This window comes from Drosophila takahashii, chromosome 2R, assembly GCF_030179915.1.
Source record: "Drosophila takahashii strain IR98-3 E-12201 chromosome 2R, DtakHiC1v2, whole genome shotgun sequence".
Lineage (NCBI taxonomy): Eukaryota > Metazoa > Arthropoda > Insecta > Diptera > Drosophilidae > Drosophila > Drosophila takahashii.
Window position 1 is genome coordinate 22,936,681 of NC_091679.1, and position 25,788 is coordinate 22,962,468.

Genomic DNA, 25,788 nt, shown 5'->3' on the forward strand with positions numbered 1-25,788 from the left:
GTCGAACAATTTATTTCGAAAACAAGATTTAAATATTTCTCCAAAAATATTAAAAAATCATATTCTAATTGGTATAAGTTTATATTTACAAACTATAATACAAATGTTTAAAACTAATACAACTAAGAACTAATTTTTTTAGTAAATACTGTTTACATTTTTAAGGCGAGGAATCTTAACATCTTGTAATCGTTAAATAAGTAACTGAAAACAACTTTTCCCGGTGTGTAGCCAACAGGGTTGTTGGGTTGCCTGATGTCCTTGCTGCTGTTTGCCGTAATAAACTCTCGTGCAACATAAACAGAAATCCAAAATGCGATGGCTGGGGGCAGCATGACTCATGCAGGTGTGTTCAACGTGCAGCGGGGCGTGGCAGTTGGCAGTTGCCAGTTACCAGGCACCTGGTCGACCCACCTGGCCGTCCTGGCTGACTGAAAGGCATATCCCTACTTGGCAATGGGATTTTTATTTCGCTCGGCTTTGGCCGATTTTTCTCCTTATGCCCATTCATGTGTGCTCTCTCCGGCTTTCTCCGTTCCCCACCCACACACCCCTTCGTCCTTTGACGGTTTTCCCTTGGCTGTTCCCCGTAATTTGTCGAGTTTCCTTTGCATATAAAGCTCTGGGTCTTGAGCCATCCTCATCCTCATCCTTATTCCGGTTATCATCATCTCTCCGTAATGGGTTTGCATTTGTCTGGAGCAGAATCCTGGGCCGGCAACTCAAACACTTGTAGCCCGTCGCCAGTCCCTTGTTGGTGTTGGCTGTTATTGTTGTTTTTACCCTGTCTTCGATCCGGGCATTAACTTTTGGTCACGCATTTTGGCAGGATATTAAGGGGACAGGGTTATTTATGTGCCAAAAAAGGACCAATTGCCCGTGTCGGCTGTAAATGAAATTTGATGTAAATCAACTCTATTGAAATGTTATTAAAAATATTGCTCATAGATAGTTGATTAAATCATAGATTGGCTTCAGGCCAAAATGCCTTTAGCAAAGATAAATATTTGTTCATTATATTGAAAGATACAGCTACTCTAGAAATGTGTATTTCTGTTAAATATTTATATTATTTTTGCCGTGTCGGCTGTAAATGAAATTTGATGTAAATCAACTCTATTGAAATGTTATTAAAAATATTGCTCATAGATAGTTCATTAAATCATAGATTGGCTTCAGGCCAAAATGCCTTTAGCAAAGATAAATATTTGTTCATTATATTGAAAGATACAGCTACTCTAGAAATGTGTATTTCTGTTAAATATTTATATTATTTTTGAATTTTCTTTTTAAACATTTTTTGTTAATTACTCATATTTATTTTAATATATTAAATTTGGTCATTATAGCTTAGAAATAAAGTCTCAAATGAATTAATATATCAGGATTTATTCCTTTCTTAGTGAAATAGAGCTATTCGCCTATGCTAGCCAAAGAAAAATTTGGTAAAACAATTGCTGACAATACACGAAGGGCATTAATGCGTCACTTTTCACTCTCTCTCTCTCTTTGTCTCTCTGTATGTCCTTCGTCCTGTGGGCAATTGCTTCCTTCCTTCCCGAATTTCTGTCTGTTGTTATTCCTCTTACACTGCACGAAAATTCAGCGTTTATTGCGCTCGTCAAATATTTGCATATCATGAGGAGACTCAGCATCGCCTTCTCATCATCATCATCATCGTCCTTGTTGTCCTCGAAAGTGGAGAACAGCTGTTGGACAAGTTGTCCTGCTCCTTTATTGTTGTTGTCGTTGTTATTGTTGCTGATTGCACATCCATTTGTTGTTGCTGCTCTTGTTGTCCTTGTTTTCGTGAAAAACTAACGAAACCACCCCACGCATTCAGCGTTTTTCAGAGGGTTGCTCGATCGCCTCGCCAAAATTGGGGAGGATATAGCCGAGCACATATAGCCAGTTGTGTTTGTGTGTGCGTTTGTATCTGTGTGAGTGTGTGCTTCATTCAGGATGCGGCGGCGGCGGCAGCAGCAGGAACAAAAATCAATAAATTCGGCACGAGCAAGTCCTTTTTTCGGCAAAATGCCGGCTGTTGTTCTTGCTCCTTGTTGTGGCCGTTGGTTCATAGAATTTTCTATGCATTCGGTTTAAGGGAAGGTCCCTGCTAATGCAACCCCTCAATCCCCTGGGACATCCCCCCTCAGGATCTCTCACTCTTTTCGGTTTTTGTGTCTGTGGAAAAGGCTTTTGCCAGGCAGTCAGCCAGCCAGTCATCCCGCCGCCAAAGTTGCATTAAACTCTATTACAAAACGCAAAGGGTGGTGGTCGGGCCAAAAAAGAGGGAAAGTTAAAATAGGGAGAAGGGGCGGTGGAAAACCAAATAAAAAGGGGCCTCAAAGCGAGGGTGGCATTCAACGCCTCGACGAACTGCATCAAAGAGCCCCGCGGGCTGGGGACAAACGAATGTTTGACATTTAGTCCCTTGCATTTGAGACCAGCTTTATTTATGTTTCTAAAATATATAAATTTTCCACTTTTGAGGGCTTTCCTCCGCACCCCAACATGGCGTGTCTTTTGGGGCTTTCTCTTTCGCTTTATTTTATTCTATTTCTCTGTTTTTATTTGCCTATGCAAAGCTTGTAAATCCAATGATTCATTCAACGGCCCACACCCCCTTGAAAGCAGAGTGACAGAAACACTCCGGAAATTATTCCAATAAATAAGAATGGACTGTGACATTTCTTTCGTGTGGCCAAGCGAGAGACCCCGCCCCTTCTGAATATAGCCACCGCCACCGCCCCCTGGGAGTTTTGCCTCGGGGCGCTAATGAAAAAATAATCAACCGAAGGAGCTAAATAAGGAGCAGCGCAGCTCATTTCGTATGGATTTTGATTGTGTGCTAAAATGTGTTCGAAAGGGGGGTCGTCGAAGGTCCTGCGAAAGGGGATGATTCATCCGTCCATCATTTGTCAACTCAAAGTCTGTGGGAGCTCATCATCTATGCGGGGTCCACTCTCCATGATTAAAATTTACAATTACTGCAGCATTAATTGATATGCCATAAAAATGTTAGGTTTGGTATATTCAGCATTCAATGTGAAGCGATTCTGCACAGATAAATTTCATTGCTGGGTGGACATTCTCGGAGGTAAAGTTGCCAAAGAAAGATTGAGATTGTTTATGCTTTTGGGTTAAACTTGTCCAGGAAACACAAAAATAATTGTACAGAGAAAAAAATGTGTTTAAATATTATCTTAACTTTTTATTTACAATCGGCGTACATTTAATCATTTAATAACTTTGAAATATTTTTTGTATTGTTAATCAAATGTAACTAATTACAAGAAACCTTAGTTGATACTTATTAAATTTTTTTCTAAACATTGCTTTTCAATACAAATTTAATAATAAAAGTAACTTAATCGCTGTTCTAAAATAAAAAATAAAATATTCCCAAAATTAAATCCTTTTAAAAGTGCACTAAAAAATACCCAAAAATTGATGACAAATAATGGCCATATTTTATTTGTGTGTCTACCGCATATGTGACTCCTTCCGCCCCATTTTCCACCCAGTCTGCTTTTCCCAGGGGCAGACAGGCATGCAGTATTTATGGTATTGAAACACGCAAAAGTTCAGTTCGAGTCAAATCGAGAACTTCAAGTGGTAAGCGCACACACACACTCACACTACACAGTTGCACATGTGAGTGCGCCATTTTGCAAAAAGCTTTGCGCCTTCTTCGGGGGAAAATAAAGGGCTGGGGGGCTACGAGCTGGAAGGCCCACCCTTGCCAAGTCGTGTCCTTAACTCCAACTTCTGGCCAAGTCTCGCATCGAATCCCATTCACAAACACACAGACAGAGAGCCATGTGGAGCTAATGTATGCGTGTGTGTGCCTGTCTTTGTGTTTGTGTTGCGTGCCCTGCAGGGGTGATTAACCTCTGATTTCGCCCCTCATTCTCATATTGCCACTTTTCAACTTCCCTCTTGGCATTCGATGCTATCGCCGACTGATTTAACATATGCCCCAGACCATGGATATATAGCCATGCCGGGAGAATCGACTGTACAATATCCAGTACCTTCTGAAAAATAAACTAATTGATTAACAATTAAATTGTATAATATTAGGTTTAATTCGACAAAGATTTTCCCTTTTTTGCAAAATAATAGTAAGATAGATTATCCTTTGGAGGGCTCAAACCAACTATCTTTTCCTAAGACGACTTAAAACCATACAAAATCGGTTGTCTAAAACTGTAGAATAGAAATTAAACCCTGCTAATTGATTTTTATTGCTCCAGTACTACCTGCAGCATACACCTTCATCAGTAGACTGTAGAGGGTATTTTAGGGGACTTATACGAATCCTCCAGTGGCTTGCACTTTGCTTACCCAGATTTCCACTGATTGGCCATTTTCTTTCGCCTGCTTTTGTCGCTGTGGTCATGGCAACTATTCGAATATCCAGACAATAATGGGGCTGATTGATTTCCGTGTAAGTGGATTTGCCTAACGGATAATGCGATTATTGGCTTTTATCGAGTGAGTCTCTCCATTTGCTGATTTGTATGTGTGACTGAACGGCACGCACGACTGCGGTTATCGATAAGCGTTTATCTTTAAGGTGAAGGAAAAGGGTAAATTGGAGAAACCAAAAGAAATGATATTAGCAATTCTTGTTGAGGTGTGAATGTATTAGAGACTGTTGGTATGTAAGTGCCACAAGTTTCCCATAAAATGCTTGTAACTCTGAAAAAATCCTACCACAAAACTAAAGCACTCTTTCCAGCTTCGCCCTTCTCATTCCGCGTGTAATCCCTGAAAAAGTCGCACTGTCATCATCTAGCTTTCTTATAGTTGAGCAAACAATGTAAAATAGCAATTAATTCATGGCCAAATATTTATTCTGAACTATTTACTCTCCTTTTTTTCTGCTGGGTTCGAGGCAAGGGCTTATTTGCATATCGATTTAATTTCATGCAGAATCGATGGCAGAAAGTATCTATGAGCAGCAGGTTCTATGAGGGATTTTCTCATAATTGCAAATTAATTTGCATTTTAATTAATTTCTGGTCAAGTCCCAGGAGAATCAAATTGATTGCAAACAAGGGAAAAAAGAACGAGAGCCCTGAAAAGCGAATAAAAGCAATTATCAAGGAATATGAAAACTGGGAGAGATCAAAAGGAGGCAGATGCTGCAAAAATCAACAATAGCGTCGAGTACGAAATTTACAATTGAATGCGTTTCAGTGGGAAGAGGCAGTGCAGCTTTCCATGTATATACATTCTATATAGAATATATAGGGGGATGCCTAAGCAATTAATGTAATTCGTCTTTGTGCCCCTCGCCTTAATGGCATACAAATTACGCATACGCCGCGTGTGCAAATCACCCAAAAGGGCAGGGCGAGTGGAAGTGGAAGCTGGGGCAGATTGCTTTACGCTCCATTTAATTTTCGGTAAATATGCCAATAAAAATTGTGGAACACGAGGCGGCACCCAGATGAATATTTGCTTTTAGGTCCCGACAAACACACACCCCATCAGAAAAGGTCCTTTTGCCCTGTTTTCGAGCGTCTTTTTGCATTTTAAATTGCCCCAAAAATACACTGGGCAGCGATAACTGCTTGTGGACAGAACGAATATTTCGTTTAATTAAAGCTGACCTGGGGCCCATCAGGTGCAGGTAATTGGCCAGGACTAGGACCTCCACGGGGCACATTAGCTGGCAGGAGCTTGTCATGTCCTTGTCGAGAGATGTGCCGCATAAAAGTCGATTTTAATGTGAATTTCGTGTCGCACAAACGAAATAAATTTCAATAAATTTGCCGAAGCAAAAGTGGGCGGGAGTGTTCTAATAACTTTTAATTAGTTAACCATGTGGAAGTTTTTCGCAGCGAAACTAAAAGCAAATTTGCTGTCAGAGCAGTTTAGTTTTGCTCTTTGGCTTCTGCGGCAGGTCGACAAGTGAATTATTAACGCCTGACAGGTAAAACCCAGCTCCTTTTATACATATATACAAACCCCCTTGATTCCAGCCCGCAGGCAGGAATTTTTCGGCTGCCAGCTTAAGCGTTATAATTAACTGCGACACAAACATTTTCGGCACTCAGATTGCGCTTCCTTGCCGGCTGTGGGAATATATATTTTTGCGGCTCTGGCTAAACCAATTTGCCAGGACTTAAATTTTAAGCATTATTAATGGTTTTGCGGCGGGGCGGGTGTGCAGATAATGCGGATTTCGGCGGGGGAGGAAATGCGGAACCTTCGGTGGAGTAATCACAGGAAATCTTGGACTGCCGCGGAGCGTGGGTCAACAAAGCATAATTTCAGTGGTTGACTTCAGTCTTATTTATTTTTCAATCATCCCCTTGTGCAGGTTTTCGATGTATCTCCTGTTTTGGAACATCTTTTGCCATAACCAATGAATTAATATTGTGTTTAGGGTAGAAATTGGCTCATCATAGCTCTTTCTATTTCTTATGGATTCGGGGTCAAATCGATATGCGCATGGTAAATTTCCGGTATTGTGTACGCATATAGTTTTTACTAAAATTTTGTGTCTCCGAGATTTTTTGACTTCGAAAAAAAAGAAAAGAAGTTGCAATGTGGCGACTTAAATTATGTGAGTGGGAGCGAGAAGTACAAACTCTTTTAATTCCAAATAGAGCGAGATAGAGCCGGTTCTTTGTATTTCGAGCATATCAAATTGATATCAAATAACATAAAATCGATCATCATTATGTAAAAGAACTCACTACACTCAAAACTTATATTTTTTTTTCTAAAAATCTATTCTTTTTTTAAAAAACATTTTTAAATGTTTTGTGTTGAAGCATCAAGCTCTAACATCAGTTTACCATATTCTGCATTTTTGACTATTGTAGCCACTCTAACATGTTCATAGCTGTCGCAATTCGACGGACTCCAGTCGAGTGTGTCAGAGCCACTGAGCTCGTGACATGAGCAAACGATTAAGGGATATAAATAAAAACATCTGACATTTGCCAGTTGAACTGCATGGCACTCGAATGGCCATGCCCCCAACTTTCCCCACAGACCCTAAACTAATTGTTTGCTTTGGGCCAGAAGGCCTGGCAAACTTTTTCGATTACAAAATTGTTTCGGTGCTGAGGGCCGACTGGGCGATACAATTTTTAGAAATTTCCATTATCCTTTCGGCATCACGTCGGCGTATGCAAACATTTGCCATTTGCCAAGCTGGCCAAAAGGGGGAAAAAGGCAGGCGGAATGTCGGTCCGAACTATTCAACAGTCGGTCAGCGTTTTAGTTTCATTTGCAGCGGCTAAAGCAAAGCGAAAGCAATTTACACGCATTTCGGCGCAAAATGGAACGTGCCCCGCCACTAAAATGTTTATGAGCGCGGACTGCGAAATGTGAGCTGATGCTGGTAGAGGGAAGGACTCCGGATTTTGGGGTCAGTCGAAGGGAAGCTGGAAATGGTCGGAGCTCTAAGCCCGAGCTGATGAAATAGAACAGAGCCATAAACCCGGGAAGAGGAGGGATGGCTTTTCCTTTTTTTGTTCTGCTCAGCACGAGCACAAGTCGGTCAAGAGGAGTTGGAGGAGTCTTGGGGCCAGGGGCCCTTAAAATCCCTCACGCCCGAGGAAACTGAATGGGCTGTCTGTTTAGATAGTGTTGCAATTGTTCTGCTGCTGCAGCACTAACCCTTTACGATCCCCCGAATTGTTCATCTCACTCTCGAAGAGTGGTTGCCTACTTAACAGAGCTCTTTTTGCTCCTCGCACAGAGATTGCACAGCAATTTGAATTAGGTTTGTGATTCCCGGTCGAACAATTTCCCAGCTCGGCAGCTTAGTGCAAAATTCATGGGGAAATCAATGAAGCAGAAAGCCAGAAATATTCAGGGAACACAAAATTCCGGCTGCATTCGCCATGTCAAAATACAAAAGTGGGGCTTAGGGGTGCGATTAAATGGGCAAACAATATTTCTGGACCGGACAATTGCACATCTGGAATTGTTGCATATTTTGCAGCATATTCCAACAGATTTGCATCTCGCAAAAATCCAAATAGCTCAGTCTTGGCTTTGTGAAATTAACAAACTTCGAGCGGGGAAAGGAGATGCAGTCTGCTGTTCAATCGAGTCGACAACAATCGCCAATTCAACTTGGCTCAACTTCGGATCCAAGTTCTCCCTTCGTCCCCATTGTAAATTGAAATACTTTACCCGGCGAAAAGTTTGCCAGCTTACAAGTTTTACAGTTTCCGTTCAGTTTCACTTGGTATCTGCTCATAATATTTGCCATTAATGGTGAAAAATTTAATTTATGTCACGTCCCAGACGTCGAGGAAAATGCGCGTTTTATTTTGTTTTATTTTATGGCACCAGGCGACCTAGTGAAAATATTTTGAAAAGCATTTGGCTGGCTACGTGATGTTCGTCTTAAACTGCAGGATCAACTTGCAGTCACGTGGGCGTCGTTTAAATGGGTTCGAGGGTTCCGAATAATAAACACTGGTGGAGGGAGTAATGGTCGAGGGTTAAGGGTCAAGCTACACTAAGTTAATCAAAGCTGTCTATGCTTTATGGGTTTCCTTGCTTAATTTAAATATAATTAACCTTTCACAGCTCATGAAACCGTGAGTTGGTAAATAAAATAAAATAAAATTCTGCCCAATAAAAAGATTAATATTAATTTTCTTATCCAGTTCAACACGATATTAACTTTATTGATTTCTTATTATGTCTGTCAATCTTTTATGCTCGTATAAGATTTATTAATTTTTTCCCAGCAGCTTTATGCGTAAAGTGCTCATGATACTTATAATACAAATAAATACGTATTTTTTTCATTATTGTGCCGTATGCAAGATAAAGGCCTTAAAGCTGAGTTAATTCAAAGCAGTTTCACTTAATTTTGTCAATTGGTGGTCGATTTTATATCGCCACAATTTAATAGGCACTCGAAATAATCATTCATTTGAGCACTAATTAAATAAGTTTTAAACACTGTTGGCTGGCGTATTGGGTCATATGCACATCCCCCGCAAGAGTATAAATATTTGCCGTGCAGTGAAGGTAAAATGAAATGCGGAATATTTAATGATTTCCAGCGCTCTTCTGGCCAATAACAACAATGCCAGCGACCACGGCAGCCGCAGCACTCATTTATAATGTAAACATAAATAACTCTTACGGCGGAGATCCTTCAACTATGAGCTATGTGGCCTTGTGTGCGGATAAAGCATTGAATTGAAATTGTAAATGAAAATTTCCACGCACACTCGCTCCGGCAATTTATAAATACAAATATGCAAAGCCATAATACGGCAAAGGAGCTGAGGCAACATTCGCATTTCATGGAAAATTAAATTGCCAATGGTCAAGCCTCTCCGATTCCGGCAGGACAAAAAAGCCGAAAGGGTTTTTCGGTTTCGGTTTCGGCCTGAGCCTGGCATAGAAGCAATATTGATGGAAAATAAATTCAATTTTTTCCCGGAGCACTGCCGTACTGCTATCCCAGCCTCAGCTTGTTTGTGTAATCGATTCTCCTTGTTGTCAGAATCCCTGGAAAGGGACGGCGGGCGGTGGGTCCTTGCTGATAATTGATAAACGGTGCCAACAGGAGGAGCTGCCAGCCACCATCGACCGACTGCCATGGAAATTCTCCGATTTAATGTGATTTACACTTCAACCTGTGCCATGCGTGTGTTTCCCCGAGCTTAAGGCAATAAAAATTCCGGCATTCCCTGTCCGGCATCGTTTTCCACTTACCCCTCCGGGTTTTATTGAGATATTCCCCCGAGAGTTCAGGGGCTGTGAGTTGGCTAAACGAAGAGTTTTCCTCCCATCGCTTCGCATTAATTGTTGGAGGAGTATAACCTTGACACATGTCTGGCCCCGGGCTTTGGGAAAACTTGTACGCTTGGCTACCTCGGCTCCGACTCCTCTGAGATCCCTCAACCGTGTGGTTTCCTTGGTGGAAACCACTTTTTTAGGGGGAACATGGAAATGTTCTTATTGCTTTACGCTCCAAGACATTTTCCCACAGTAGTGCTTAATTTAATTTTGCCGCTGCTCTCGTTGCTCGTCTTCTCGCTTTTAGTTTAGTAAAAGTTTCTAGGGGGTCGAGCCGAGTCTTGCTTAATTAGCGCTTGATATACTATAGCGTATGTGGGCTGCAGATTCTGCACTCGCAGCTCGAATCTGGCCAAGAACAAGCGGCAGCCTTGAATGGAAAGCTTAAATTTTCACCGCAAAAGTCTTCTCTCTTCCCGATTTAATTAAAATCCATACTCAAATTTCAGTGCTGAAAAAGCGCATTATATGCGAGCTTCGGGCAGAATTGTTTCGAACGCCTCTGAGGATTACCTCCGATGCGTACGTTAATGTGCAATTAAATATTAATTCCCCCTTTTCGCCTTTTCTCTTTTCTTGCAGGCCTGGGCATCGCATCAACTTGAGGAAATGTAAGTAAATATAATATCATAATTTCCATGGGAGCCACCAGCAAAGCGGGCACTTCACACGGCCCTCTCTAAGTAAATATCTGAATAATTTACAGCCATTCTGGGATATTTGAATTAATTTCTGGTGCCGCACATTCGGGGATTCTTCTAATGGTGCGACGATCTGCAGAGAGTCCGAAACAAAAGACTCAAGCGACGAACTCGCTGATCGCGCTCCATGTTCGGCAGAAGATAATTGCGAGCCACGGCCAAGACTCTCAAATTATAGTTTATAGACTCCGCTGTGCGTTCCCCGGTTCTTCAGAGGTTTTATGGCATTCGGCACGCAAGGGGTTGTCCGCTTTCCCGAACTCCGACCCCTTCACCGAACCTTCACATCTCCTAACGAGCGCTCGTATTCATGTACTGACCGAAGTTAATGTGTTTCTTACTGCCGCCTTCCCCGCTCCCTCGTATGAAAGTGTAGCAGATCGCCGGGGCTCTCTTAATGTTTCTTTTTGCCTTAAAACATGTTTGTTTTGCCGGCTAGGCCCCGCCTCAGAAACCCCTTCCATCTCCAGCGAATGGGCTGGGTCACTGACCACAGACAAATTCGAACAACAGTTAACGCTGCCTATCGACGCCGTCGAACCTGGACCCAAACTCCCATCAAGTCGGGGCTCTCCATGCCATCCCATTACATCCCCCCATCCCATCCTATCCACATGTGGCACACGTTTTTCCAGCTCCAAACACCCGAGAAACTGTTTTTGTTTGCCCGATCAGTTAGCGCCGAACATTCCACCACGGCTGAATGAATGAGTCTGGCCTGAAAGTGTGGAGATGGCGAGTGTGTGTCAAGGAGTGGGTATCCATATAAACCAAGAAGCTGTTGGGGTTTTTCATAAAGCCAAAAGGGGCTTCTCTTCTTAGTACCGACTCAAATTTATACATATTATAAAGAGTGCAAGAAATTAAACTAACTTTAAGTATTTAGAAATAGGTAAGCATATTAATTTATGTGATCGCTTTGGTCTTTGGCTGATCATAATTTGGCTAAATAAAGTTATTTTTGTTTAATCACCAACATAATATATTAAATATTTTTATAATGGGCTTTATATCTTTAAAAGGGCATAAAATGGCATTTTTAAAGTCCATGGTCAATAGTTAATGTTATGAGATTATTATGTCATTCACTTAATTTTATTTTTCTAATAGTTTGGACTAGTCAAAGCTCAGTAGCACATCAAATAAGAATATTAATAAATGGCTTGGAATACAATTAATTTTATCGATAAAAGAACCGTAAAAATAATAGTTCAGCATTTACTTTCCCCCGTCCAAGAAATGTCCTAAAATCCATTAATATTTCTGAAATTTATTGTTGTTTTTATTCACCTACCGTATTATTACCTACATAACGCGATCCAATTAACAGCATCCGTTTGCTTTGTTGTCGCGTTGCCCCAATAATTACAGCAGATTCGCTTTTATTGTTTCGCCTAATCTCCCTGTTTTCGGTCGAAACAATTGATAAATTAAATGTGATTAATTGCTGGGCCAACTGACGGAAGCCAAACTGCCGGCAGAGGGATTTCCAGTTAAGTTATCAAACGGACCGCGGGTGGCAAATGGTAAATTGGTAAATCGCTCGGGCCCAGCGAAATGCATTAAACTGCTCCGGTTTTGTTGGCAAATGTTTTAATTTGCTTTTGTGGCCTAAACCCGCCGACTTCCCCTTCTCTGCGGCGGGGTTTCTGCGGCGGCAAATGCGAAAATGTTTGCAATTGCTCGGGTAAAACTGAAATTGAGACCGAATTTATTTTTTGAGCTTCCGAATGAACGGAATCTCTATCAAATTGTCTGCGGTGAAAGTGGACTGGGTCGGGATGGGGAAAAATGTGTTTTATATTCCAGCAATTTAGCAGAAATATTCGCAAGTGCTCGGCCAGAAGGGCCATCAACGGCTGAGCTGCGTTTTAAAGGGCTCAGACGTTTTAAACTTTATGTGCATCATCCAGGTCCTTTTCCCGCTGCTCCTCCGTTCCCTCACTACTTTGACTGATTGTACGTGCGAAAAGTCCGGAGTTTTGTACGTGCCCGAAGCCACGAAAAAGGCAACAAGTCGGACATTAAATAAACAATTTATTCGACCATTTCATGCAATTCTCAACTTGCAAAACTTCTAATCAAAATGGCAGAAAGTATTTTCATTTCATTTGTGGCCTCAGTTCGGTTTTTGGGCCAAACTTTCGTTGCCCGCAAACGAATCAACAAACCAGTAAAAAGTTGATTAAAGTTTTCTGTCAATACAACATATTAATAATGCGAAAATTAACAAAAGTTTTCGACTGCTCGGGGAAAACGAGTTTTCCGCTTTTCACAGCGGATTATATAAGCAGCAGATATTAGCAAATAGTTGGTATTCCATTTGGGCGTGAACGTCACGAAACCAGTGTCGATTGGACAGGATTTCGATTTGAATTTGAATTGGGATTGGGAGGCAGATAAAATTAGCTGACCGTCCATTCACCGCAGCTGCTGAGTGGCCTTCAAGTGCTACGGGGCCAGAACATTTTCGCTTAGACCGGGGAAATACAGTCGAGTGGCGATGGAAAACTGGGACCAGGGTTCAAGGCATAAATGGCGAAAATAGCGAATATTTTTGTATTTTTGTATAGCTGTAAACCCAAAGAGCCAAAGAGGAGCGAGCTCTTTCAATCAATTGCCGCTGCTGCTGCTGTTGCTGTTGCAGCTGGGAGAGCAATCAGCATTTGCAGTTTGCGGCTCAGTCCACGAGGAGCAGAGTGGAAACTAGTTTGACTGGTTGACACAGTTGGTGGCCAGTTGCCAAGATACCGGGAGTGGGGGCATCCAGGAGGGGCAGCCAGTTGGCCAGCCAGGCTAAAAAGTAGTTTATGGGCGCACAGTTTTGCATTCTGCTGCTGATGCTGCCGATGCTGCTGGAAAGCAAAGGAAAGGTGATGAAAAATCGCAAAACGAAAGTCAAAGACAAGAATGCAAATTTCCCCCAACAACACTCCGGCAAATGATGAGTTGCAGCGAACTGACGATGACGATGACGCTGGATGTTGCACTCTGACTTTTGCGACTGCAATTTGCCAACTTGCCGCTTGGCCGCTGACTTTGTTTCACCTTTCGGGCGGAGCTGGCTCATTAGGCATTCGTCCCCGGGTTTTGTGCCTGGTCACGGACACTGCTGCCCCGGTTGCCTAATTATAGCCACTTTCGCCAGCTAATTGCACGCCCTGTCATGGCGAAATTCATCAATGCCATCGCAGCGCTCTTTCGAAGGCGTTCTCTGCGACCTTCCGACCTGACCTGCTCCTGATTTACTATTTTCCGCGCCCGCTTGACATTTTCACGTTTGTTCTGGTCTGCTGCACTTTCAATATTTCACACAGAGAATTTTTATCTAATTTAAATTCAAAAATGAAATAATTAAATTGTTTGTTGATTTAACATATTGGAAACTCCCGTTGAAATTAAATTTTTTTGAAAACCTAAAATATAAATATATTTCTGGTATTTATGCGCATATAGTTTTTCCATGCAATACTGGTATAATTGATATTAAATAATATAATTTTGTCGATTTTTCTCCCTCGTAGATTCTCTGCCTTCAAACAAGAGAGCAAAAGCAATATGGCGACTTAAATTACGTGAGTGGAAGCGAGAAGAACAAATTCTCTCAATTCGAAATAGAGCGGAATAAATTTACATTTCAAGCATATCGAATTGAAATGCCGCATATCAAGTCAATGCTCTGGCTTTTTAATTGAAGTATTTAAGTTGGCATTGATTTATGCAGGATTGTATCTATATTAGGTTTTGCATTTTATACACTTGGAAAATTGTGAAAATTTATATGATTTATTTAGCACTTAGTGCATTTTTTGAACTGTGCAACATTTTGCTGTGCTCTCATTTCTCCTGGAGACGTTACTAATTGGTCAGCAAAGCAGCAGGCACTTTGCTCGCCTGGCGAACGTTTTTCTGGTTCATAATAAATTTAGTTCACTTAAAGTGTTGATTAGACGGAATTATATTTGAGTTTCTGAGGCAAAGTTGAAGGCCCCACGCTTGAGCAGAGTAATTGCAAAATAAATGCAAGCGCTTGGCGCACGTTCGCCACTCTGATTTTCCACGTAGATGCAGATGTAGATGCCACCACAGGAAAAGCTCGGGAATTGGAGGAGTCTCGTTTATGCACACATGCCCGTGCACTTGAAACTGCCAAAGGCAGTCAAATAACTGCACCTTTGCCAGGACCCACCCGCCCGTCCTTATTCGAGCTGCATCCTTGCATGGCTGCCATTAATACAAATGCAGACAGCGGCAGCCATTTTGTCCCGCAGCACTTTGACAGCTCTTCAACGGGTCCTCCTGCAGTCCCCAATCCTCGTACTCCCGCGGAGAGTACTCCCCACACCCTCATCCTGCTATTGCCTGGAGTTATGTCTGAAGTTGATTCTCGCAGCACAAAAGAGTTACCCCAGTGATGTCGGCAATGTTCGTGCATTAATTAAATGCGATTTTCGTATATTGTCGGCCATGTTTGCCGGAGTTATTTTTTGCAATTATCATCGTCATCAGGATGTCCTGAATGGGGCGCACAGGAAAAAATTTATGAATATAATCCACTTCAATTTGATGTATTTTTTGATAATCCTGTGTTTCTTTTGGATGCCAAAGGTCTATTCGGTCGCGTTTAACTTGCCGTTTAAATTCAAAAGAGCTTTTTTTGATCATCACCAATTTAAATGCTAAAGCTTTCTATTGACAAAGTTTATAAAATATTTAAATAAAAAAATATTGACACAAAAAACACAACTTTCTGTCACCTCGAGTTATTCATGGTTTTTCTACAGAAAAGTACAATATGAATTGTGTAGCAAATGAATACAAGAGTAGGCAAAAAAAATCAACAAATAAAAGGCAATCTTTATTCAGAATATTGAAGTCAAAACTAGGAAAATCAGATCACAGCTATTACTTTTGCCTCTGCGGATGTACGATCCTGTTTTCCCCGTGTGCCATTATGGCCAGCAACGTAACCATATGCCCAACTTCTGGCTTTGTTATCGCTCGTCTGTTTCGGTTCACGGTGCGGTGCCCCTGAAATCGGCTTAGACAAATGCAGGGCTTACTGGAGCGCATGAGGACATTTGCATGAGCCTTTAATTTCGGCCAGCTGGCTAAGCCAAATATTTGAGGGGGCCAGTGCGCTGAGCTGGAAGGGAATAGTTTAGTGCCCTCTGATGCTGATTCCGAATCCGACTCCCGACTCTATTGCCGCACACAGAATCTGCCAATCGAACATCATCATATTTTGCTTTCAATTTCCTCACTGTTTGCTTATGCAGAAGGTATGGAGATGGAGAAGCAGAAGGGTTGCAAAGAGAAGCGGAATATTTTCATATTCATGGGCTCCTCTCGCATGGCAAAGGCAAAATTCGCATACAAATTGTTTATTTCCCACACACCCACATTTCCCAGCACCCATCCACATTTGCATCTGCATCTGGGCGGAACTCGACTCACTCAACTCCCAACTCTATTTGCCCTTCGACGAAGGCAAGCCAAGTGCAGTGGTAGTAGTAGTTCGAGTAGTACGAGTAGAACGGCACCAAATTGAGACAATATTTGCACACGGTTACGTATACGCCCCGTTGCACGGACCAAAGCAGAGCAGAACGGAGCTCGGGCATCTATAAACGAGCATTTTCATGTTATTGGCTTTGCATCGCTGCGATGAACCAGAGGTACGGCGTCAGAGCAACCACTGTAATAAAACCACGTAACAAAATGATTGCATTTGCTAACAAATTCGTGAAAATTTTTGCCATCGTTGACAGTTTGCAGGAACAGATCGACAAAGTTTAGGAGCGAGGAGGGGAAGGGATGGGTAGGGGAGGGAGAGTGCCGGGCAGGAAGCTTAACTATCTATATGTGTGCACTGTACAGTGAACACTTGTGGGGGGAACCAATTTACCGGAATCCTCTGTCAGGCTATCAAAGTTTTTGCAGGGCAATGAATTCTTTTTGCCTCACAAAAAATCTAATGAAAAAGTTGTCGAATAAAATGCAAAACTCCACACAAGATTGTATATTGGCTTTGACTTTTGGTGAAAATAACAATGTGTAGAGGGGCTACAGAAGGTATTATATGATCGAAATCAGTTGAACTTTGGCATCATTCACTGTGACCTCCCTGTTTCAACGTGAGTGTGTACTCGCCTGTTAGGGAGTATTTGCCGATGACTCATTCGCTGCAACTGCGCGTAACGGTTTAATGAGTTTTTGGCCACTTTTAGCTTGCCGCCCACTTCCGCCCACCGCCCACTGGGATCACCCTCCGCCGTCCGTATGTTTGCCAATTGATTTAAGGCGCAGCTCTTCGCGCTTTTTCGGCCATGAGCGTAGTGGGGCGGAAATTGGGGGGCGGTGGACACGTGGATAAGGCCACCACTTCGAGGTTTAATTGCGCAGCCTGGATTGAGAGCATGCCCCATTGAAGCATTGAAAGTCATATTGACATTTCAATGAGTCTCATTTACATTAATGCCAGCTCGCAAAGATGGGGGATGGGCGCAGAGTGTGGCAACTGTGGCTGCTTTATGGAAAAACCATCCGCCCTGCGGTCCCATTGTCCTTGTTGTGCCAGTTGTTGTTGTTTGTCAGCATCGTTATTCGCGCCATTATTCCGCACCAAGTTATCTCGCACAGCGTGACTTAAAAGTTAAGCGTATTCATTATGTCCTTTGTGCCCGACGACAACACCTTCCATTCCAGCATCCTCATCGTGCCTCGTCCTTCGTCCTGCGTCCTGCGTCCCTTTGCCTGTTGCCCACAGCCTGCCTTTGTTTTATTTACTTTTCCAATTTGTTTGTCGACGCGGTGGAACAATAAAAATCCATTTCATTGTAGCTGCTCCACGAACATCCCGTAGGCAGGCTGCATCCTTTATCCCTACTTTATCCCCCAGGCCCACATCCCTTAGCTCGTGCCACTGCTGAGCTCCTTTAAAGCGGCGCAATTAAAGACACTGGGATTATCCCGCACCTCGTGGCATGCCCGCAGTTATCACTGGCAGCTCGAGACTTCTTGACAAACTTTTGGCCAACTGTCGATGCTGATTACCAGGCCAAACTTACCGCCCCGCCAGTCGACAGCCGGCTGGAAAAAGGATTCGAGGAGCAGCACTCCTCATGCCAAGGACTTCAAGTGGCAGGCACTCGCATTAATAATGCCTGAAGGGCCGCTCCTCCACATTCGCACAAAAGTGTGCACCACAAGTTGTAACTTCCAGTGCTCAGAGAGATACGGATGCGAGCCCTAGAAACTCTATGGACCGGGCTGCCTGCTCAAAGTTGGGATAATGTGGACTTTTGCTATCTTTGTTGCTCGGCAATTCATATGCCAACTGTGTGTTTATTTATGCTTACGACTTTTTGCGTAATCAAGTCTATCTCTTCAGACACCCTTTGAGCTCGCTCCCTCTGGGGTATGCCAGTTTCTGTGATTTTCCCAGCGTTATTTAAGTTTCAGAAAATGATTTTCTTAAGTTAATTTAAAATTTACTCAGGTGAATAACAAATTTCACTAGATTTAACCCATTTTAATATATTTATTTAATTTACAGGATCTTGGTTACTCGAAAATAAAAAAATAAAAATAGGTACAAAATTATAGTTTACAAAATTTGAAAATGAGAATATTAAAAAAACCTTAAGATAATGACTGTTATAGTTTACAAAATGTTAATATAAGAATATTAAACAAACCTTAAGTTATTCAGTTTCATATACTTGATTTATTTACCTTTAATTTCCTAATAAAATTTACATTCACATCAAGATTCAGATGAACTATATTTACCAACTGCAACTAAATAGCACGAAATAAATATGCAAATGTTTGCCTGGTGAAAATCTCATCAAGGCAGGGCCAAAGTATTCACTTACGCAAATCACACAAAAAGCGATTCAGGACAGAGTTCAAATCCCATTTAAAATGAGATAACATGCAAGACGTATGTGTATTTGATATTTGGCAAAGTAAACTTTTCCCAGATTTACTTGTGGTTGCCCCCCGATTGGAATGCCTTGCACAACATAATTTTCCGGTCTCGACTTTGGCATTGCCGCAGTAAAAACAACAAGAAGCCTCTTGGCCATGGATTTGTTTGCCCATGATGTGAGTTGCCAAATGTTGCATTCGCACAAGCACAAGTACAAACACAAACACCAACAGTTGGGAAGTTTGTTTGTTTTAATCGCAGTCAACAATCGAAATGGAAATGGAAATGATTTGAGCCTGGCCGTGGGCTAATTACTGGGCACTCTGTGTCCATGGCATCTGTTGTTGTTTGCTGGCCGGCAAATTATTTGTCATTGCTGCTAATTAGGCGTTGTCTCCAGCCCGCAATTGAATGGTAAAGGCACCCGTTTACCCCATCCCCATCCCCTTTCCCATTCAAAGAACTCCGACTCCAATTGCTGTAATTGCGATTGCCCTGGAAGGTGAGCAAACTGGATCTGGCACAGAGTCTTTGATTAATGGATTAGGTGCAGATTGCTCATACGCCCGGTGTGATGCTGGTAGATGGCGAAAGTCATTACATATTGATAATGCCCAGCCATTGTCTCGGCTCTGACCCACTTCTGCGCTGCGTACCGTATCGCAGCACCCCGTCCTGCTTCCTTTGTGCTTTGTCCTTCGCCTCCTGTCTCCTGACTCCTGTTGGCCATATCCTGTTACGGTAGCTGAAATCGCATTTAGTGCTCTGCCGCTCCTTGTTTGTCTTAGTCATTAGCAGAGCTGATAGCTGATGGCTGATGGGTGATGGCTGAGTCCTTTTCCTTCTCCTTCTCCTCCAGCGAAATCCCACCCACTGTGCATGTGCATCCGAATGATCCGACTCATTGACGGCACTCTTTGCCCACCCAACCCATTTGACAGGATTATCCATTATCCCCTGTCGGGCCCTTTTTCAATTTACTTAAATCGCCTCGCTCCGACGGCAGGATAAATCACTGGCAATATTTCATAGGCAGGACTGCATAAATTCCCCATAAAACTGCGACTCCAATGCGAATTAAATCGCATTAACATAATCAACTTTACAACAACTATAAAAATAAATTCAATGGGATTTGCGCTCGACTGCCGACGATTCGTTTCAGATCCCCCGGCCCCTTGTCACGAAAGACACATGGTATCCCGGGCTAGGGGCCTCCAGCTATTCTCCATTCTCCGTGCGAATGGATGGACTTGAGTGAATGTGCTAAAAGCTCGAGCAGCCAGGAACCTCGCATAGTGGCAGCACATTTCCGGAAGAAGTAGCGGCAATGGCAGCCATTGTTTTTCTGATTAAGCGCTGCCATATGTTGCCTTCCCCCAGTCCCACTTACTTCTCGGTGCACTTAAAGAAATGAGGGTGGGGTGCATAAAATTAGGAAGACTGCTTTGATTTTTAGTCCTTTTTGCAGTTACAAGCCGAAGATAAATAGTTTGGTTTTTACACCCAAGAAACAATTGATATGAAACGCGGATCAGTTTGATATTATTTGGTATGATATGCGGCTTATCAATTCGATATGGTCGAAATGTAAACATCATGTTCTAAGTAGTCCAGTTCATGTAATTTTAAGCGCATCCCTCTGGATTTTAAATGAGGTTTCTTAGGTCGAAAGCGGATTTGATCAAGGGATTATCTCTTAACATCCAGGTGATTGCCTTCTCGTTTTTCCCAGTGCAAACTCGGCTGTGGCTTCTCGCTGTGAGCGATATGTGTGAGCCACAACACACAAACTTAATTGCAAACAGTGCAGCACAGCAGCGGCGAAAGCAAAAGCAACGAGCACGATGACAATGCCACAAAGGAAAATCCGCAAAAGAGAGTGAAGTAAAAGCTTGTCAACCGACCCGCCCAGCCCCTCCCCTCCCCACCCAGCATTTCCCCCTTTATCATGAGATTTTCCCTAAGTGTTCGCTCTGCATTTGAATTAACTTGACGGCAAAAGTTAAACTGCTAACTGCAACGCACTTAGATCCGCATACCTCGACCCGTATGCGAAGGGCTGGGATATATGCGGTTGTGCAACTGAATCCGAGCTGGAGCGAAATCCCATTTTAGCCCGCTGCCTCTGGCTGCCTCACTTATTCATGCCCTCATTTCATTTACGCATTTCGTTTGTCATCCTTTGTTTCCTTTGGCGGATGCGGCTTGTCCTCGCTCCGCCGCTGTCCTCCGGATTGTGCAATTAATGCGAGGAAAGGATGTCGGGTCAGCCCGGACAGCCAACTGCCATCTACCAACTGCCTTTGCCGCGTTGACATCTACTTAAAACTTCCCTGCCGGCCAAGTGGGCAATCGATCCGGGAAGTGGAGTTCAACTGAATTATGGAGGGGCCTTAAAGCCTCCTGGAGGACAGTGTAACTACTCCTTTTTAAAAAATCGAGGGGCCTTCGAACGAACTTTGGCTCGAAACTTCCTCGAATTCCGAAATAGAACTCGAAGCTCGGCAGCCAGAACTTTTGCACTAATTCAGCGATTCTTCGCCCATTAATTAAGCAATTCGGGAAGGAAGGCAACTCGAGCGAGTCCGCCATTGATTTTGTGTCGAGCTAGGAAAACTTGGCTTAGCTCGGCTCCACAATTAAGTGGAAACGTGGAAATGTCAAGTGGCTGCTGTTCTGTTCTGCTGCCATTCGGACATAAATCTCCTCCCTGCGATACGCGCTAATGGAGCGCGAGCGGATCGCCGGTGGCAGGAGCTCTGATTTGCATTTAAATGCGGGTCCTACGGAACTCACAATGCCCCTTCGAAATCTAAATCCTTGCCAGCTTTCCCAGCAAGTCTCCGGTTTCGCAGGCTTCTCGGCTGCTCAGCTGCTGCACTTCCTGTACTACTTGTTTCGCCGCTGGCACACTTTTAATTTGTACGCCATGTTGCAAGTCAAGTTTCCTTTTCCCCTTTTACAAGGGTCTAGCACACTAGCCAAAAATGTTTGAACTAATAAATACTTTTTGAATTGGAATACAATTTATCTGGCTTTTCCTTTTTTATTAAATTTATTTTATGACTTTAAATATAGGATAATAATGGGAGATAATAAGGGAGATATATCATACCCTACAGAAGTGCTACTTATGTAACATTCAGGTGTTTGTTCTTTTTAGTTAGTTGTGGATACATAATAAAGCATTTTTATTTTAAATATAAGATAATAGTTTATCACCTATTTATAGAGGAGGTATATCAACCCTACCCTTCTTTAGTTAGTTGTACATACATAATTAGGCATATTTATTCATCATGATATCAGAAAGAAATTATTTACCTTATACTCCAGTTATAAAAATAATAAGAATGAGAATTTCCCGTCAAACGGCTAGGGATTTTCCGAGTGCAGTGACGCCACACATTATTCGTTGCTCCTTTTCCGCTGTTTTCCATATGCATTGCTTTGGACAATGTTATCGTTTAAGCTCAATTGCATTGCTTTGCTCTGTTCCCTGGTTTGTTTGTGTTGGGGGATGGTGAGAGCTTAGGGGGTGGCTTTTGGGTCAGAGGTTTGCTGGCAGTTTGCATTTGTTGCTGCTTGTTGCTTTTCCGCCTTCGGCGGAGAATGAGTGCAACAGCATCAGCAACAACAAAGGAAACTTTTCTTCTTTCAATTCTTTCGATTCTTTCGGCATTGCCTTCTCTGCTTTCCCCATTTCAATGAGTGTGTGTGTGTGTGTGTGTGTGCTGTTGTTCTGCTGTTGTGGAAACTTTTTGTCTTTTGTACCGCTTCCGCTGCAATGGCTGCTTCCTTTTGTCGTCCTCGATTGCATTTTGCATGCTTAACAAAGGCCATTTCAAATGGTTTTCCCTTGTGCAAATTTAATTGGTGCCCGGGCGAGTGGAAATTAATTTCCCGCCATCCGAAAAACACTTTCACTCGGGGCTGAGAGCTTCGTCTGGCATTTGGCATTTGGCATCTGAAACATGTATGTGGGTATGCTGCTCCCCCGAGGATTCCATTCCACAGACATCTGAAATTACGTATACGCCGTGTGGGGGCCAACTAATGTGGCCTTAATGCAGTTTGCTGCTCACACGTCTCGCCAGGTGTATTATTCTATATTATTTTCCTCTGTTTAGCTCGTTTTTCTCCCGTTTTCATTTAGTTTTCTCAACAAGCGGCGTCTAGACCGGAGACAAGCGCATTTCCGGCACGCTAGCTGCTGTCTCGTGTCCTGGCAGACAATGAATTTTATTGCACTTCGTGTCCTCGAATTGGCTAATGTCTGACTGGCACGCGACCGCCTTATCCTGGCCACGAATTTATGGTAATTTCGCAGTCAGCAGACAGCGAGTCCCTTGGATATTTGCCACTTCATTAAAACAAAACAAGCAATAATATTAATTCGCCCCAAAAGGGAAATCACTCAGCCAAGCCTCAGACGAAATTCAATTAAGGTCCTTCTGGCCGGGAAACAATATTTCCCCCCTCAAACATAATGTTGATCAATTTTCATTAGCCTTTAACGAAATTTTCTACGCTGCTGCTAGCGCAAAAAAGCGACAGAGAATCAGCAAAATCAGCTCTTGCCTGGAGACGCTCATTAGGAGACGCTGAGAAGACTGCCACGCCCCCCGGGAAAGCCGCAGGGGGCGGGCCGTGATAAATTTCCATCAAGCTTAAAGTTGACACGTTTCGTGTTCCCTTTATTCAACCCACTCCCCGTCTCTGTTTACATTTCCCCCTTTGTAAGCGGCCAAGACGGAGAAAGAAAAGGAATCCGGAGAATGCGAGAACTTTGGGGCTGGATAATATTTCAGGTACACCTTCCCAGGATTGTGCTACTTAAAAAGTTTCCAGCTGCCGGAGTTCTTTGGGGGGGCGGCTGGATGTCTCGTAAAACGCGAGTGTTTATGGCCAACCCTTTCTGGCCCTGGACAGTCGCATTTCCCATTTCCCAGTTCTCGTTTCGGCGGTATTCGTTACACGTGGGAAATATTTGCCAGGCTTCCTCTCGAGCCCACCCAAAATTGTGACAGCTCCCCCAGTCGAAGCCCCACATATGGCACCTATGGATATATATCGCGTCATAACTTTGAATTACGATTTGCTCTCAGGGGTGGCAATAAAACAAAATGGCAACTTGTAATTGCCATCCGACACAGTGACGCATTCTTAATTAGCTACCGAACTTTGGAACTGCAACTGCTGCAGTCCCCGAAAATAATAATTAGTTGGGGAAAAGTATGCAAAGCGCACCTGGTGTTTCGGTTTTGCCTCTCGTTTTCCAATTGTTGTGTGAGGCAACGTGTGAAAATTTAATAATTTCATGTTTGCTGGCAGCGCGCCTGTTTCAAGCTTGACGAACCATGAAAAGCGTCTGCCCCCGGTGCCCAGGTGGAAAATGTGGATGGGCGGAAAAGTGGAAAGCGGGTGTGCCGCAGTGTGTGCTCTCCTCTGCCGCCCGGCAAAACAATAACAATAATAAAGTCTGGGTCTGGCACACGTCTACGGTGAGCGCGGCCAAGCGGAAATTTTAATTAAACATTTTAACACTGCAATTAACACGGCGACAAGCGACTTCCAGCACACGCAACTGCAGTCTGGGGAATTTCTCCGAAAAAAAGCAAACAAAACTCACAGGAGCCCATACTAGACATAAGTTATGACTCCTTGGGAAGGGGAGTTCTCGCCCCTCAAGTCCTACGAACATTATAACCAGTCCTCCAGCCCAGACTTTTCTTGGGTGGAAAACACATTTTTATAATGGTCTTTTTGAGTACCAACGGATGGAGTTGAATGGCTTCTTAGGCTCACATAAAATGGGACAGCAGCAAGTAAAAATTTCAATACATGCCAATATTTATTAACTCTCAGATTTGTCGCCTTTATTTATTTTCTAGTCATCTATTTGTTTAACATGTTGTCATTAGCTGTTCAAGCTAATGAAAAAATCTATTTTTAAGCTACCCTAAACGCTTTTGTAATTAAATGTCTCAATTTTCGCAAATACAGATTGTCAGGGGCGATAATTTTAAAACTGTCCCTAAATCCAATTCGATTTGTGTCCCTAGATAGGAGTCGCACGTATGTCAGTCCACTTGATAGCCGTTCGCAGGACTCTCCGCCGTGCAATGCAGGTGCGCCGTGTGCCACACTGCGTATACGCAATGCGAGACAGGACCAGAAACCGGGATTTGGCACGACGTGTCCTTCATGGGTCGAACGTGCGAATTATCTGCATCGAAATGAGCAGCACAATGGACAAACAGTTTAGTTGCAACTTGAATTCGAAATGGAATTCGGCACGACCCCGCCCCCTGACCTTCGCCCGCCTTCCACCTGGACGCACTAAGCCCTTCGGCCAGGGCCAAATCGTAATTTTCGCATGGTGTGAGCCAGTCCGAACGTGTTCGACTGCCTTTAGTTAATTAACGAACCCAAAACGCTTGCCAAATGGCCATTAGAGGGACATCAAATCGAATTTCATTAAATTTTCAACTCCATCGACCGACTGGCCGGCGGGCAACGGTCATCCGATCTTTGGACAGTGTCACTTTGTGGCATTTTGTTGGCTGCACCACCTCGCTCCACAGCCGACCAAACCCCCAACGATGTCGCCGTTTTGCTCCTCGTTGCCTGATTAAGCTGTGTACTTCATTGCGCAGAAATGTCAAAGGGGGCTGAAAAAAGTTGTTCGCCAAACAAAGCGGCAAAGAATCCCAAAAAAGATTAAATTTCATTCTATCTAGCTTCATATTAGCTAGTCTCCGTGGCGCAGGAAAATGAAATTAAAAATGTTGCCCGCTGCTTTGTAGCTGCCAGTGAAATTATTTGAAAGCTTTCTGTGAAGAGTTTTTAATTAAGTCAAAGGCAGCCTTAAAAAATGGCCAAAACCGAAGCTACCTCACATACGTATTTCCCAGGGTTCACTTTGATAAGAATTATGAATAACAAGAGCTCCGGTCTTCCGGAATTAATTGGCTTTTAACAATTGTGCGTTAATGAATGAGAGGAATATATGAAAATAATAAAAGTCAAGTCATATTTATCTTGCCTTTAATATAGGTTAAAATCTTTACTTCAAAACTTCTCTTGTTCAACACATTCTAATGATATGTTTTTCCGAGCGAGCGTCACTCCCCAAAACATTGCCTATTTTTAAGAGCAAATTCACTGACCTCACTGACTCTCTGAATTTTCTTACCCTTTGCAGACAGATGGCCACGCCCGCAGCACCGCCCACCGATGATAATTGAATAGGAGCATTAATTGCACTGTGGTTTGTTGGTTCTCGCACCACACCCACACACACGCTGGGCACACATACAACCGTAATACACACACACCCATCGA

At 43.0% G+C, this 25,788-nt stretch overlaps 1 long non-coding RNA gene across 1 annotated transcript in view; it reads left to right on the forward strand.

Annotated features, from left to right (window-relative positions):
* The window catches only part of LOC138912268 (uncharacterized), a 34,124-nt gene extending 8,368 nt beyond the window's left edge, over nt 1-25,756 (forward strand). Inside the window, exons 2-3 of the long non-coding RNA XR_011417786.1 lie at nt 10,384-10,412; nt 25,649-25,756. This is a non-coding gene — a long non-coding RNA (uncharacterized lncRNA). The remainder of the gene's footprint in view (nt 1-10,383; nt 10,413-25,648) is intronic.
* Nucleotides 25,757-25,788: the final 32 nt, after the last annotated feature.